Genomic DNA, 14,376 nt, shown 5'->3' on the forward strand with positions numbered 1-14,376 from the left:
TGTGTCTGTGGAAGGGCCGGAGGGTTGCTGTCGGTGGGCAGAGACGACGGGGCAGGAACGGCGGCAGCTGCCTCCCTCCCGGGGCGCTTCCCACCCCCGGCAGCCGGCCTGGGGGCTTCTCGGGCAGCAGGCTGTTCTTCCGCCGAGCTTCAGCTGCATCGCAGATGCTCGCAGATCTAAGGATGTCTGACTCGGAGCAGCAGAACTCCTAGGCTAATAATAAGACGCCACCTTTTCTTTTAATACAGTGTAGATAGAGGTTGGGATTTTTTTCTTTCTCTCTCAGCCTGATTCCCGTGCAGGCTTGCATTTGATTTTTCCCCAAAGAAACTGTTTCCTGTTGTCATAATGTAACCAGACGGGGAGGGTTTAGTGGTAATATCTCGGGAGAGACCGGCAGAGAAGTGGATTCAGGAAGCAGATCCTCCCCGTAATATTGGCACGGTTTGGTAAGTTCCATCTGAAAAATAAAAAGCTGCTCCCTTTGCTGAGTCACAGCCCCCTCGGAGCTGGAGCTGTGACAAGCCGGGAGACGCCGCGCTGCTGGAGTTGAAGCAAAGGTGAGGAAAGGCTGTCCAGAATCCTTCTCGAGTGCATTTCTTGACTGAAATGATTTTAAAATCTCATCAAAGTATATTGTAAGTTTAATTCAGTCTGTAGAAGTGTACAGTTACATTCCTGTCTTGCAGGGCTTGGGGTTGTGTGGCTCTTCTGAGGCAAATGCTGGGCAAATCACGGTGGTAGCTCCTTCCCTCTCTGAAGGCAGAGTGCAGTCCCGCCTCGGGAAACGGGCTGTGGCTGGCACTGCTCTTGTAGGGACCGGTTCTGGATGCAGCCCTGCATCTTCCCGTATCCCCCGGCACGGCCGGTAGCCTCGCGGGTCAGGGAAGCCCGTGCCTGCCAGGGTGGGGAACGGGGGGGCAGTGGCACGCGAAGCAGATCTGCTGGGAAGGAGGGGGCCAGCATGACTGGAAAGCTTTCTTCTTGATGGAAAGGGAAATTCTGTTTGCTTTCCTCTCTCAGATTGAATGGAGAGGTGGTGCGTAGCCAGGTGCATTGCTTCCTCCACTGCTTATGTATACCTTGCAGTAAAGCAGCTAATGATTTTCTGTTTGAGCAGCTGCTCTTAGTGTCCCGAGTCTATTCTGCTTTCCTCGCATTTATGAATCTCTCCGTAGCAAAGGCCTGGTACTTTTCCAGGCTTTGCACAGTTGTTTATTTGCTGGAGTTGTACCAGCTGTATTTATACTTGCTTCTATACTGTGTTTCAGATGCACAATCAAAGATTGTTTGCTTTCTGAAGCTTTTTTCATCTTCTTAAGTCTGCAGAACTGGGTGTCAAATCCAGACAACAAGTTTATATGGGGAGGAGGCAGTGACGGTTGGAGGAAAGCCAGCTAGGTTTCCTTACAACGGAGAAGCTGCAGGTAGCACAGGGACCCAGGAGTATGCACTGATCACCATTAAAATGTAGCATTTGCCATTTGAAAGTAATTCTGGTTTTGTTGAAATGCTGCGAAGGTATATATTATCTAGACAGAAGAATAATTTTTGGCTATTATTTCAAATATATATGTGGACATTTAATTCATGGTCACTTTACTTGTAAATTGCAGATTTGTATTTTAAGAGTAAGAACATTTCAAAAGCAAATATTAAACTTAAGATGCTATGGCTGAACGTATGTTTTCCACGTACTTCTTAATAGGTTTTTTAAAAGTAGGTAAAAATCTCAGCAATATCTTTAGGGGCTGTGATTTTGCTGCTGCAGGGGTAATCAGCCCAGCTCAAACTTCCTATCCGCCGCGCAGGACGCTGTAGCGTGCGCTGCCGTCCCCCGAGGGCGGGAGCAGCCATTGCCATCGTGTGTGCATCAGCGCAGGAGGTGGCAGAGACGCGCCGGGCTCCTGCATTTTGCAGGCAGAAGGGCAGCGAGGCTGTAACCTGTCCAGGCCCAGAGCGAGTGTCTGGGAAAGCAAACAAACCTTGCTGCGGCTGCTGCCCCACGGAAACCCGCACCTCTGCTCTTTCTCCCGTATAACCTGCAGTTTTGTCCCGCCGGCTCCACCTGTATTCCCCAGCCAGGTCTCTGAAATGGGTCCCGGTGGGATGCCGTGCATCCCCTGCGCCTGCCCATCAGCATCACCCAGCTCCTCCGCTGGGCCTGGGCCTGCTCCCCGCTGCCGAGCTGGTGCTGCCCCTCCGCTGCCTCTCCCCCCGGCCCCGAGCCCTTGGGCTCCTCTTCCTCTCCTCCTCGCCCAGGCGGGTCCGCTCCCGGGCTGTCTTACGAGGACGTCTGTCCTGTCCCACTGGCTTTTACACAAAGCAAGATGAAAGAAGAAACTGTGTGATTTCAGTACAGAAATGAAAAAAGTAAACCAGGAGGGCAAGGAGGGGGCCAAGACACCTCGTTGTTTCAGCCCCGACGCCTGGCCTCGCCCTGCCTGATGCTGTTTGGGCAAGGAAAGTCCGAATCTAGAGGGGGAACACAGTGCTGCGCGTGGGGCGGAGGCCACACGCCGCTGCGTGCTGGGAACCATGGCCTTCTCTGAAAGGTCATTGAAAACAGATTATTTTTTTTTATATTTTACTGCTAAAATGAATTTCCTAGCTTTTTTTTTTTTTAAACAGCTGATCGATTTTAGCAAAAGCAAAGGCAGAGCGGTGCGTGGGGACTGACCTGAAGCTGCCCGAGCGGCTGAGAACGGTGTCTTGGAAAGGGCGCGGGAGCTCGGGGTGGACGGGTCCGCACGGCCTGACAGCACTTGTGTCGGGGCGCGCTCCTTCCCGTTCCGTGGGGCTGTTACGTTCGTAATACGATGTTATTTATTTTACTGTGCCCACTGGGGGGGGATTTTGTCACTGACTTCAGTAGGAACAGGATCATAATTTTAATTATACTGCAGTGGCAAACAGTTGTCAAGGAAAAAATATTGTCTTGGATGTAGTGTATATATTCTTTATGGCCACGTAAATATTTTCATTCTTTCCTAATTATAGCCTGATTCAAGGCAATGTTGAGAGAAACTTCTGAGCCTGATTCTGTGCACATGGTGCTCCTTTCTGTCAGCCTGTCAAAACAAAATGGACTTCAAATACATGTAAACTGTGTTCATGTTCACGTTCTCCCCTCAGTCATGGAGCTCCACGGCCCAGAAGTGAAATGTGCATCCAGCCTATGCTTGGGTCCAACGTTTGAGACTTTAGTACGAGCATTTTTAAATGCTATGCTGAGTGTCGGCACTTGTTTGAATCTGGACAGGGAGCTCTGAGGTGCTGTCGGTGCTGGCTGGAGGCCAGAAAAGCAACCGATCCAGCCCGACTGCAGCTGGGATGCTCCTGTGCTGCTGGACAACACAAAGATGTAACGTAATGTTTTTTCTGTTGGGTGGTTTAATTGAATACAAATTTAAAAACAGATGTAGAGACATGTTAGCTCTGTAACACACACTTGATGCGAGCTGGGATTAAGGTGAGGCGTTACCAGAAATGAGAACGATCTCGCTGTACTCCTCATTGCGCCGTGGTTAGACTGTGGGGCTCCTCAGTCCTATTTATAGCCTGTAATAAAGCAGAATATTGCCCTGCACAGGCTCACAGACTGAGAGTCAGCTTGGGTCAGAGGGGCAATCGTCCACCCACGCACATCGGAGCTGAACGGGGGGTGGTCGTGCTTCATCCGTGGCGGGTGAGAAGTAGAATTAAGAGCGAAATGATAATCCTGATTGAAACAACGGCGGAGGCTGCAGATGGAGCACCTCAATGAGCTTCGCGTTCAGATTTATTTTCTGGAGAACTCTTGATTATGTAGGGAGAATGCCTTAAAGAAGTGAAGCAATGTGGAATTTTAATTATACGTCCAGAACTGTGGAGAAATTATAGCGAACTATGAGAAATGAAGCTGGATTTTACTGATTATATGTGGCTGAAAATAAAGTGAAACTGCAGTCACTTTTACTATAGGCCCCTCAAAAAACCCACCACCAACAAACCCTGTGCACTGCAAAGACAGGCTGTATAATTTTAATGATATTTCATTTATTTCTTTTAGCATCCTTCCACAGTCAGAGTATGTAAAAGCCGGATCAGATGGGGGGAGCAAGGATCTCCTAACGTTTTACCTTCTAGGGCTGATGTAGGTGCTATACCCGCAAATTAAAACAGTTGTCTCTTCCATATTCTGCTTTACTGTTTCCAGAGTTTGTGTTGCAGGATGTTTTCTGATCAGTGTAGCAGAGGCTCCATTGCTAACCGTGTGCCAGCCCAGGGAATGCTCTGCTTCCTCATTTGTAAAGGATTTATGCAACGTATATTCAAAGCAAGGGTTTCGGAGCGATACAGTTCTGCTCTTGACAATACTTGGGAGGGATTTGCAGCAAAACCTGTTGCACTGCTGCTTTAGTTACTGAAACTGAACCCAAGGAGGCTACTAGTAGAGTTGCTGCCAGGAGAGTTGCTGTTGTACCTTTCACGAACGCCGTTACAGGTCGCGTTGGGGCTGGATGCTGCCAGTTCTGACGCTGTCGCCCTGCATCTTGTGACTCCGAGCGGCAGCGTTTTTCTCACCCGTTGAATTTGTTTTGTGGTGGTTTGACCCCAGGAGCAGCAGACTGATGTAGAGCTGCTGCCAGGGTTCGTGGTGTGTGATACAAAATGGAAGATTCATCTTTCCACTGGGAACATCACGTAACTACCTCCTGCCAATGCCCCATGGGGTGGCTTCTTGTTCTTGCATTAGTGTGAAAAAGTAAATGAAACATCCTTTTCGCCTACATAATATCAGTCATTTTATAACTGCCTGTTTAATGTCTCTTCAAAAAATTCACAGATCCTGATTCTTTTATTACCTGGTTGTACCTATTATGTTTCTTTTAGATTAATATGAGTGTAATAATGAGTACCTACCACTTATCTTTCTGCAACATTATAATGCTTTTCATCTTATTTTCCATCTCCTGCTATTACAATCTAATATCTTATTTACCTAGCTGCGTACACAACAGATGTCCTCAGCGATGACTTGATCTTTCCTTCTAAATCTCTGTGTGCAGGATATGTCAAATTGTATTTTTAAATATAGATTATCTTGTACTTTCCCATATTGAATTTCATGTTGCCTAGTTACCTAATTTTCTAGTTTGAGGTTATTGTTTTATTTTTCTTCCTTTTTCTTGCTTTATCTTCCTCTCTCATCTTGATTGACCTAAATAATACTCTACTATCAGCAGATTTTTATATCCTACCCTTTACTCTCCTTTACAGGTCGCTAGCAGCATACCAGCTGCCAGCGCTAGCTCTGCCAGCCCTAGCTCTGGTCCTTGGAGCTCGCAGCTGTGAATCTCCCCATTTTAGTAGTTGCTCCTCCTTTGTTTCTATCCCCCATCCATGACTAGACTTCCTTACACATCACGGTACTAAACCTTCTTAGGCAGTTAACTGCATAAGCATCCAGCCCTTAAATGCACACTGTGAAACTGAGATTCAGATTTACCTTCTCACATCCTTTACACATTTACGTGCGAGGTTTCACTGAGGTCATGCCCGCTAGCCCAAATGCAGCTCACATTTCAGCTGTGAAACCCTTTTGCCTGCTGGCGAGTAGCTGTCTGTGCAGGTGGTCACAGGAGCATCAGCATGTCTGCTTGGGCATGGACTTCTCTTATGGCTTTAATGATCTGAGATATTTGCACAGGTTTGGGGGGTTTTTTGGTCAAAACTTTAACAAATTCAGGTTACCCTGGAGCAGAGCAGACACAGCTATTGCTGTACATTACGTTGCACATCTCCCATCTCCCTGAGCTTTGCAGATGCATAGTTCTACCCTCTGCTGCTCTGGAGAGTTCTCCACCCTCTGGAGGACTTGCCCAGCTGCAATGCCAGCAGTTGGTAGGGACGCAGACCCCAGCGGGCAGCACCTCTTGTGCCCTCAGGCACCCCGACTGGCTTCTTGCCGGCAGAATCTACTGCCTCTGCTCCCAGTCCTGGCTGCTCCCTGCTTTTAAGAGCAATGATCGGCTAGAAGGTCAGAAGCCAGATGGACGCATCCTCTTAGCTAAAGATCAGTGTAGTGCAACCCATGCCAGAAGCAACTTTCTCTGAAGGAGTAAGTGCAGAAGGCTAAAAGATTGGAAAATCCTGAATTCAAATCCTAGATTACCCAGATGCCACACCAAACAAATAGCTAGGAGAGAGCTCCTCTGTAGCTGTTTCCCATCTGTAAATGGAGATGTTTGTGCGAATGTTTTCCCAGTTCTTTTATACAGCACTTTTCACAATGAAAAGCAAGGCTAGCACTTTTCCAAATCATCTGAACAAGTCTGAGAGGGAGATATCTGCATGGGAGGAAGTTCTCCTGAGATAAGACATCAGCAGGCACTGCTGCCAGAAGATGCCACTCGGGAATGAGTGACTTGGCCACAGAAGTGAACTCCAGCCCGTAAATGTTAGTGACACGATAGAGAGCACGAGCAGAACAGCTGCTGAGGTTCCCCTTTTTCCCTTTCCTTCTCTCTCCCCCCCCAACAGAGACTTTTCCATGCACTTACGTATCCTGAGGTTGCCCCAGGTTTGTGCCTTAGAACCAGCAAACCGACCCGAACTTCAACTCTGCAGGTGCCAGCTGATACTGGTGCCAGTGCGCTGCCCAGGGGTGCCTGGGCCCTTGTAGTCTCCCAGCTGGGGAGCAGCACAGATCAGGAGAGCTTTCAGAGTTGCTGTTCAGTTGTAGTCAGTCACGTGAAACTCTTAGGACAGCGGTTACGCAGTTGCTGTTGTGGTAGGAGTTTTTGTGTTTTTTTAAAAATAATTTGTATATTGGTCCCTGGATGTCTTTTGTAGGCAGGCAGAGGCCACATGGTGCTATTGGAGATTTAATCCTCTGTGTACGCTTGTCGTTCTTGGTCCTGGTAGCAGGAGGCTCTGTAACACGGTATAAATTCTGTTAGCTTTCTCATTGCGTATGCACACACACTTGGTTTGGATGGTCCACCTTCCGAGTTGCTCATTCCACTTCTTTTTACGTTTAAAAAAAAATTTCAATTATATTTATATTCAATGTAATGCTTATAACATTTAGTGTCGCATTAGATAGATCAATTTATGTTATGCTTGTTACTAACTGAAATTATATCTTGAGTATGATAATGTATACAAACTGTGGTTTTCTGTGAAAGTCAGCCTGTCTTCTGGTTGTTGGCCTTGGTTAAAAAAAATTCTAGAGCTCTCGTGTTGAAAATAAGATCTTCCCAGAGGAATGGATCCTTTGACTTCATATGTTAAAATTAGGTTGAAACAACCCTTACCCTTTCCATCCCCCTTAAAAGCTTGAAATACTTAATGGGTCTGGTTTTGCCATGCTGAAAGGAAGTCTCAAAGCCCCTTACTAATCTGTCCTGTGAAACTACGGAGAAATGGATATCTGCATGCCGAGCAAATTGACCAGAAAGGTTGATACAGCATCTCAAATCAAATCAGCTTTAAAAAATCAGATTATAGCTTAAAAGTTCTCAGCCAGGAACATCTGGTTAATGCACAGGCACCTACTGACAGAAATCACCTTGACAAGGTCAGCAGCAGCGAAACGCCACGGCATCTGCATAGCCCCCACGTGGCAGCGGCTCGGTTATCAGCCTCACAGGCGAGGGTTTGTTTCACATCACACCCGGCATTTCTTGCTCTTCAGCGCGTTCTTTCCGACCTGCCTTCAGCACTTGCCTTCCTGCTTGTTGCTTTGCCTCTCCTTTGAGAAACATGAGCTTTGCTGCTGCAAGGTTTTGCAGTATTTCTGTTTCGTTATCTGGGAGGGCATTTTGCCCTTAGGATTTTATTCAGTCATCTTCCATGGGCTGGGTTGGTTTTTTGTTTGTTTTGTTTTTAAAATCTTTTAAAAAGTGGATGTTTTCTTTATAGTTGGAAATATGTACTTAACCAGATAATATTGGAGTACTTCTCCCTTTCTGTGTAAATACTGAGTACTTCGATACGTGTCATGGATTATAGGATCTGTTGGTTCTTGCTTGAGAGTTTGCCTCATAGCACGAGTGTCAGTAGGGTCCTTCTCTAGGCAGCTCGGTGCCTGGGTCGGGCTGTGATTTACAGGAGCGTGTCCAAGTGCTGCTCTCCGAGCTGACAGGTTATTTGCCAAAAAGTGGTTAATCAGAATAGGCCCCATATGTACGAACAGCAAATACAAAAACATTACCAAAGGGAGGTTAACTTACTCATATTTGGTACAGCCATGGCTAAATATGAATTTGCTTTCACATGTAAATTTCTTTCAAGGTTGCAATATTTTTCATGGTCATCTGGAAAAAAATTCATCTTATTTGGTGTTATGAGGATTGAGTATTATGCTTACAACTTTATATAGTGCTTTTCTGCAAAGCACTCAACCAACTCTGCTGTCCTCATTCTCCTGACTACTTTTCTGTTTTTTCCTGACATTTCAGCTGTACTTGCCCTGGAGGTGAGCGGGCAAGGGGAGGCCCCTCTGACGTGTGTCCGTGTGCGGCTCGGGAGCATCATCCCTCTGCCCCTAGAAACTGGAAAAGATTCTTAGGAAAAGAGCAGCGACCTCGGGATGGCTGGCTCCAGTGACTCATCCTGTTTCCAGCTCTGAGGATAAATAACAATTCGTTTATTTTCCAGCATTGATCCTGACACAGCTGTCTCTCGTTCCTTTCCCTCTCTGTGGCACAAGGAGGGAACAGGTAGGAAGGAGGACCGGCAAGCGTTCCCGGGAGCCGGCCGTGTGCCGTCAGCAGGACGGGCTGCCCAGCCTCCGGGCAAGACCACGTCTCGCCTTGCCTGGCCAAGGCCCTGCTGCCGCCCTCCCTGCCCGCAGGAGAGCTGCCGGGGACGGTCCCGCTCCTGTGCTGGGGTCAGCACCGCAGCGCATCGCCTGCCCCGCTCCTGTGCCTCGCCGGCACCTCCTCCTCTCCAGCGTTTTACACCATCGAGGGTTTGGGCCATCTCTGAAGAGAGAATCTTTCGCTTTTAAATTGGAGCTCTGGAGAAGTGCCTTTTAGGCACTTATTTTTGACTTCCGAGTATCTTAATGACTGGATCATTACAGTGGATGGAAAGTTTCCTGCTGGCTTAAGTGGAATTTGGCTCAAGTGCCTCGTTCGTAACCCAGTGGAACAGACGGAAAGAGCCTGGTTTCAATGGGCTGTGGGTGAGGCCGCGAGGGGATACGGCTGCTCCCGGCAGCATTGTTCTGCTCTAGCATCCTTATTCCTTGCAGACATGCATTCTTTCTAAAGATAGATTGGAGCTCTTGTATCAAGTTGGCTAACAATATTTTTTCCTTTTTTCAATTCCTTTTCTGCTTGCTAAATATTTCTTTATTTTTCTCTTAACGTGTATTTTATTCAGTGCATAACTTAATGTGCAGTATCAATGAGCTGGGTATTTTGACTTCTTGTTTCTTCATAACGTTTGTTAGCTGTGAAAAGACACTGCTCGTGCTGATTATTGGGTGAATCGTGAAATCTGTGAAAGCTTACAAAATAATTAGGTATGCAGCAGTTCATATTAAACAGTGATCTGGTGTCCCTAAGGGTACTAGTGGTAAATTCAATAGCTTTTCTGATTTTTTTTTTTTTTTTAAATCTGTTATTTTGTAGCCAAGTGTATAAGCTAAATACGGCAGTTGTGATCTCCTGAGCAAGACCTGCAAATAAGTGAAGGTTTGGTTTGTTTCTTTTTCTTAGCGTCTCCGTTAGTGATTTTTAACAGAGACTTTGCCCGGAACACACGGGTGAGACACAGAGGTGCGGTGGAGGGAAGCCTTGTCTGGTCGGGCTGCTGACCTGTGGCTGGGATGCTGAGGCGGTGTCTGTAGCTGTCATCAAACCTCTGCCTGGCCTCAGGTGTGACACCTGGCCCGTCCTGTGCCTAAGACTACTTTCAGTGGGACCCAAGCTATTCGTATAACATTACACTCGGTAAAATTCGCCTGCTGTAGCTGCCCCAGTTCTACAGGAGAACAGTGCTGGCTTGCTGTTGCTGAACTTAGTGCTACTCCAGCTTAGAACTGCTGTTCTGACTTGAGAACCTTGGCTTTTTAGCTAAACCTGACAGTAGTAAGACTCTTGTTTTGTCTTTTGTATCTGTGTATAACTTAGACCTCTTATGTGTGTGTCTCTGCAGCTCTCCTTTAAGATGACAAAAATCTTATGCTGTTGTCTTGTCTCCTGATTTGTTATGAGAGATTGTACAAGTACATGGATGAACACCAATAATTAAAAAGCACTGCTCTCGCTGAATCCTGCAGAGCTCTGATATATTGAATTGCCGGCTTCCTTCAGGAAGGAATATAAGGCTGAGTTAATAACCCCCAGAGCACGTAATAATTTCCAGAACTGTTCTTTATTTCCCTTCCACATGCTATGATGTTATCGTGTGATAGAAATCCATGTACCTAAAATAATTCCAGCTAATTGTGTGACAATCCATATAAAAGACTGTTATGTTCGTTATGGTTTTCCCACCCTAGTTCCAGTTCGCACACCGAGTATTCATTTAGTGCTGCCCGCTTCAAATGTTACGAAGCCCCATTGTGTGATACTGAGCACCAAATCTGAAGTGATGGTAACGTGATATTTGAACAGCTTCTCTTTTATGAACTCTTTTGTCATCTCTAAATTGGATATCTCTCTTGGCTTTATCTTCTCTAGCAATGTTCTTGCCAGAAGCTGGCCCCGTGTGAAAAGCAGCACGTTGTCTCTTCTATAACGCAAAAGATCTCCCTTTCACCAGAATTTACCTAAGGCTCTCTTGGTCTTTCCCAGGGACCATCTTCCCGTCTGAGATCATGCTGGAGGGCTTGCGCTTGATTCCATGAGATTTTGGACCTCCAGCCCCCACCAGGACTGCCCTCGTCAAGCAGATGTTTGTGGGAGAGGAATGGTGTTAATCCCCAGCGCTGTCGCCTTCGGTCGGTACTGCAGCCTGTTCCCTAAAGCAGCATCATAAATCAGTTTATGGGCCAAGGGACATGCTCACTATTAAATAAATGGGCAGAGATGGGCTGAAATTACGGACGGGAATCTCAGCAACTCTCAGGAAAAAGTTATTTAAACTAGGATATTTAGTAATGCAAAATCAGATTTGAAATAATCTGATCCTTAGTTTTTTCAAAGTGAAGGAGCAGCTTTTCATTAGAGCTTGATGGGCATCTAACAACTTGTGACTGTTTTTGTTTGGGAGATTAATCGACTTTCCATTCAAATTCTTGTCTGTCTGCTGTTAAATGTAAATTTTTATCTTAGTTTAGAACTGGTCACACATCTACTGAGAAATAAAACAAACTGCCAAATAGAAATATCTTTTTTGGGTAACCATGGTCAACCTAAAGAAAGGTTCTTCCTCCCGTCAGTGTCCTTCCATGCTGCCCAGTTCTTCAAAGCTGAGCTTGATGTGGATGAGTCATTCTGGAAATCAGTCTTAATTCTGAAATCTAAACCGCAATGTTTTTATTGCCACAGTAGAGTCTGTTATTTTCAGGCTCATTTATAAATTGAATAAATCCAAGAACTGAAAATCTTTTATAACAGTGTTGCAGTTAAACACTGCCTTTTCCACTCTCAAATCCAGCTGTGTTGTGTGTTCATGCGGAAGAGGGTTGGAGAGGTAGTGTTAAATAGTTATTTGGGGATGTTAATAACATGCTTAAAATGTTTCCATAAAGTGCTTTTGGATCATGCCATGCCATCTGTGTTACAGTTGATTGTAGTTAATTATACAGGCATGAATTCCTTGGGAAAATGGATGGCACTATTCAAACAGTTTGTTTGTGATCAAGATAATGGAATGACACAATATTAAACTGACAGAATTAAGTCTGAAATGCATTCCTCACTAATAATCCTCCGCAAATCAGTGGAATTATTCTGAGTTGCTCCAGTTTAACTGAGATTTTGGACAGTTGTACTATTGTAATATTATTGCAATAACTCCAATGTATTTTTGTACCTTAAGTGTTGTGGAGTATCTGAGAAAAAAGAATTAGCTTCTGACATAATAGCCACTGTTTCTAATTAATTCTTTCACTTTCTGCAATTTAGCCATAAAAGATGTAAAGTTAAACAGGTGGCGTGCTTAGGTGACATTAAACTTGTGTGTTAAAATGTACATGTTGAGATTTAGTAGCAATTATGCCTTCCAGTACTGAAATTCTATTAATCTCTTCTGTTTTGCTATAAACCATTAACTATTCCCATAATTGACACCCAGCTATGTTTTACATTTTAAAAAACCCAACAAACTGTGTAAAACTCATGATGAAAAATCAGGGGATGTGGTTTAGGGATGTGTGTGCATGATGCAAACAGGTAAGTCTGCATATAGGATCTGGGTAAAGTACATATGTATCGCTCACACGGTGCAGGATTGTGCTTGGGTTTTGTAAACATGGTCCACCCATCAGTGAGTTAAAGCTAACTGTGGTTGAAGGATTAATCTTTGAGGAAAAATTCAGGTCAGTCAGGATTTGACATGTGTCTGTTAAAGCTGTGGTTGGGATTGATCTAATCCTAAGCAAAACTTTGGCTAGACTTCCATCTGCAGAGACTCGTTACCGTATGGGGGGTGGGGGGAGCGGGTGTTTGTTATTTTTAATTTAAATCAGGTATTATTTCATCAAAAATAAGTTTCAGAACTTATTTCACACTGGGAAACGTTGGTTGGTTGGTTGTTTTTTTTCTCCCTTATGGAAACTGAGGTTTGCTCTAAACCAGCCAACTGTTGGTAAAGGAGTACATTAACTCTGCAATATGGGCGGCCCGCGAGGGATTTGCGAGCATATGGCAGCGCCTGGTAGTTCTGTTTAGAGTGGAAATCTTCAAGACGAGACACTGTTTCCTAGTGAGCATGCACTAGATTAAAAGCAGGGCCCTGAACGCGCGTCTCGCATTCTGCATGAGTCCGGTGTACTCGGGCTTTGCTTACGCTGGTGTCTTCGGCTAGTTTTGATGAGAAGTTTTGTTCTGAACCTGAAACTTTCTCAGCCAAAGCGTGGTCAAGACAGATATGCTCCTTTGGAAGTTTGGGTTGAGTTACCCACGTTTGGTTGTATTTAAAAAAAAAAAAAGTGTTTTATCAAACTAGTCTCAATTTAATCATTATCTAAACAGCACAGAGAAGAAATCCTCATGGGATGTATACAGGAAATATGCACCATAACCATACGTACACGGCAATGCCTGTCTTGGCAATTATTTCTTGATCTCGGTGCTTTCAAGGCTTGCTACCTGCTTACTGTATTTTTCCATGTAATTTCCAACAGATTTTCTTCTCCTCACATTGCAGCTGAGTGAATAATATACTATTTGTGACAAACGTTTGTACAGAAAAAAAAAAAACCACAAAACCAGCATGTGACATGATTACATTGGCAGAGCGCTTTGGCTTAGCATGAAATAACTTTTCAGAGGAAAACTCGTTTTCTTGCATTCAGATCTATAGACTGCTGAAATCCTAAATGAAAAATTGAGATTACTCAAGAAGAGCTTCCCCATATGAGGAAGTGGGAACTCAGCCATAAACAATATTACATTTTCTTTCTATTATGATGTTTTGAGATGCACCAGAGACTCAAAAAGGTTTGTCTAAACTAATTAATTATAACAATTTGTCAAAAATGGAAAACAACAGTGTTCACAAGGCTGTATCATAGATTTGAAATTTTCAGTATTTGTAAGACTAGTGTTTTGCTTAAGCTATATTTTGCTTAAAATATTGGTACTCTGGGTAGGGATTTATTCATTTACTTTTAAGTGCAGTGAAACATTGATTTCAGAAACTACTATCTAGAAAACACATTTTCCAATTAGCCTTGACTTCTGAATTGCAAGTCAGGAGGCAAAAAGAATGATGAGCCCTGCTAAAAGCAGCTTATGATGTATTATTAATGCTATTTTCAATATCAAACATGCAAGGAATCGGATGTGTAATATATTCTCCCAGAATCAAAAATATGAAGACCTTTCTGTTCTATTAAGATGATGTCTTATAGATGTCACCCTCTACATAACTCACTGTAAAAAAAAAAAAAAAAAAAAAGGTAAAATCAAAGGCAACGTAACTGGTTTTATAGGAAATGGCGTCTCTGCCCACTACTGCCCAGCACCCCGATGATGGTGTCCCACCGAGCTGGTCGGTTAGCTGTAGGGGCCTGGAGTTTTCAGGGGTCTGTGGTCAGTTTTGGCACTCAGCATTAGCCTCCCGGGCTTACCGCACGCTAGGTAGCTGTCGGAGCAGGGCACCGAGCAACCTGGCAAGGGCAGGTTTGCGTTCCCTCGCCAGCACGACGAACCATCTCTTTGCTGCATTCTGTATCAGCACAACGACGTTGGCTTGGAAGCATTTTTTGTG

General features: G+C 44.8%; 1 protein-coding gene across 4 annotated transcripts in view; it reads left to right on the plus strand.

Moving 5' to 3' along the window:
• The first annotated feature begins 436 nt into the window (after positions 1-436).
• JAKMIP3 (Janus kinase and microtubule interacting protein 3) overlaps positions 437-14,376 on the plus strand; it is a 76,297-nt gene continuing 62,357 nt past the window's right edge. For all 4 annotated transcript variants that reach the window (XM_072869200.1, XM_072869199.1, XM_072869201.1 and 1 more), the window contains exons 1-2: positions 437-560; positions 10,794-10,939. The gene's annotated coding sequence lies outside the window, so the exon portion shown is untranslated. The remainder of the gene's footprint in view (positions 561-10,793; positions 10,940-14,376) is intronic.

This window comes from Ciconia boyciana, chromosome 8, assembly GCF_034638445.1.
Source record: "Ciconia boyciana chromosome 8, ASM3463844v1, whole genome shotgun sequence".
Lineage (NCBI taxonomy): Eukaryota > Metazoa > Chordata > Aves > Ciconiiformes > Ciconiidae > Ciconia > Ciconia boyciana.